A 2991-nucleotide genomic window follows, 5' to 3' on the forward strand; every position below is an offset into this window, starting at 1 on the left:
ATAAACAGCAAATTTAAGTAATTTCCACAAATTTCCTATGTTAGCTTTGCTTTAAATTACTATGGCTGCCATAAATAGTTTCCCTCATCTTCTCTTTATATCCTTTATCCCCACACCTTCTTTCCTCAGATTAAGGGCTTACAAAGAAACTGAGATTTCATTTCCAGCAGAATATATCATGATCAAGCCTCATGTGCGGCGTCTGTACATCAGAGAAATAGAAATGTCTTGCGGCTTGTCCTTCCCTCCTTTATAAGAAGTAATCACCTCCAGCTGAGCCAAGTTGAGCAAATGCTCAGTTTTCACATGATTTTGCTACAGCATCATAATGAATGCACCTCTTTGATGGAAGAAAGAAGCTCCGTGGAAAAAACAATTTAAGGATTTGGAGTTGGAGCTGAAAACATGGGCTGCTTTGTTCTTATGACAACTGCTTCACCAGCTAAAAAATTTCTCCAGTTTGAAGGATCTGTCTTTCCCAGCCACAACCCTCAAGCTACAATAACAGACTCATGATTTTTTTAGATGCCAAGGTTATGAACACTCTTTTATGAATATTTTCCTTTGAACTCATTTCTTTGAAGAAGAAAAATAGCCCTGTGTGTTGCAGGGTTGACAGTAATAGACAAAACAAACAAATTGTTCTCTTAGGGGCAGTAAAATGCTCCAAAACGCATATAGAAAAATTCCAAATACAGCATAATGTTTATGGAACCCTGCCTTTGTAGCTATAATTTTTAAAGTAATATTTCTGACTGGCATTTTTATACAGAACATATTTCAGGGATTAATATCAAGATTAATTCCTTAAAATGTCTCCCTTTCCAGTATCATGATTGCTTTTCCCATATTAGTACAAACTCTTAGTGAGTAGAATTTTAGAATATGCCACTTAGAAGGAAGGAAACTTTCATTGAGTTAATCTGCTTATGTTTTTATTTTTCCTTTTATCTCATTTCAACATATCCTCCAACTTCCTCCTCTAAAAATAATTCAACTGTCAACCCAACAGATTATAGTAGATCTATTTATTTCATTCTGCCTCAAAAAGAATTTATTATTTAGGCTTATAATTATATATGTAGTACTGTCAACTAATTTTTAGGTTCCTTATTAAAACTTCTTTTCATTCTGTTTTTTTGTTTTTTGGGTTTTTTTGCGGTACGCGGGCCTCTCACTGTTGTGGCCTCTCCCGCTGTGGAGCACAGGCTCCGGACACGCAGGTTCAGCGGCCATGGCTCACGGGCCCAGCCGCTCCGCGGCATGTGGGATCTTCCCGGACCGGGGCACGAACCCGTATCCCCTGCATTGGCAGGCGGACTCTCAACCACTGCGCCACCAGGGAAGCCCTCATTCTGTTTTAATATCATCAATTAAATCATTTCTTTTCTGGTGTTTAAAAAAAATGTTTTCCCTGAACCCCTTTCAAATGTTTTCACTCATCCAAAAATTAATCCAGAAAACTCAGTCTCTTTTAATCCTGCTTTGTGGCTTAGATTCTTTAGCCCTGGAACCATTCGTGTTGATTTCTGTTATACACAGGCTTATGTAAAAATAGCCTTTGATATGGCAGAGGAATAATTCTATTACAAATGACGTGCCTCTGAAGCCTAACATTGTCAGGTGAACCCTGGCAGCAGTGATTTAAGAATGCTCTCCCAGACTGAGTGAATGACCTATAAAAATTTCAAGACACAATTGTTGCTTTGCACTTGGCATTAAGAACTTTCTTCAAAGGTCTTTTCATGTAAAGAGGCAGTACTCTAAAGTGCTTCAGAGGATGAGCTTTAGAACCAGCCTGGTTGGGTTCTAAACCCAGCACTGCCACTTACTAGCTTCATGGTCTTGAAGAAGAGACTTAACCATTCTGAGCATCATAAAATGGGGTTAATAATACCCCTTACCCCTTAGGATTGTTGTGAGGATTAAGTTGGTAAAAACATATAAAGCACCTATGACACTGACACTGAGTTAGTACTCAATAAGTGTTAGCTGTTAATATTACTTAACTCACAAAGGCACCACTTCCCTTTATATAATTTTAGAAGATTTGTAAAATAAAAAGAAACCTATAAAAATCTAGTTCTATAAAATTTACCAACATGAGATTATAGACAGATATTGTTAGATATAATTGTCTATAACTGGCTATTCTTTTATAAAATTGTATCAATTCATACAGATAAAATTATATTGATCCCTTTTTTTAACCTAGAAAGTTTGTTTTCATAAGTAAATTCCTTTTCCAATGACTTTCTTTGTTATTGAACTTAAGGTTGCCATTGCTTTCCCACTCAGCTTGTCTATCTCACTCCCTACCCAGCCTCAGCACATTAATTCAGTGAGGTTTATTAAATGTCTGCTCAGAACAGATAGCACATGAAAAACAACAGCCCCCAGCTAAATTCATCTATATGGCAGGATCAATTTCTTAATTGATTAACTGATCAAGTTTGTATTTTTAGATAACTGTTTCCCATAGCCAAAGAAAAATCCATGAATTCCCATGTGTTTCCAGCCCAAACAATTTTGCTTCCATGAATCTCCTGAAAGAAATAGGCTATAAGTAATTAAACAAACTTGAATACCATATAATTTACCTACACAAAAATGATCATAATTTCTGTCCTCCCAGTGTGTTACCTTCATATTGACTCTGGAGGACACACTCAACAGTCTCTGTCTTCATCTCAACCCAAGATCAAAACAGCAAATAAATGTCTGGTAATTATGTAATTTAACAGAAAAAAGGCCAAAAACTTGTAGGTAGAGTTTGATTATAATGACATAAAAACTGCATTGAAAATATGTGAGGGAAAACTAGAGTAAATGGTTACTCTGCTAATATAATGAAATTATAGGGTTTTTTTCTTTTCTCCATTTTCTAGAGTTTTGGTACTGACTATATTATTTTACAATAAAAATGTTAAATTTGTAAAACTCTATAAAAATTGAGCTATACTTTAAGTTATACAATTTTTCATTCATATA

The sequence above is a fragment of the Delphinapterus leucas genome, chromosome 13 (genome assembly GCF_059928025.1).
Source record: "Delphinapterus leucas isolate spDelLeu-1000000601 "Yukka" chromosome 13, BTC_Dleu_Yukka2, whole genome shotgun sequence".
In the NCBI taxonomy this organism is placed as follows: domain Eukaryota; kingdom Metazoa; phylum Chordata; class Mammalia; order Artiodactyla; family Monodontidae; genus Delphinapterus; species Delphinapterus leucas.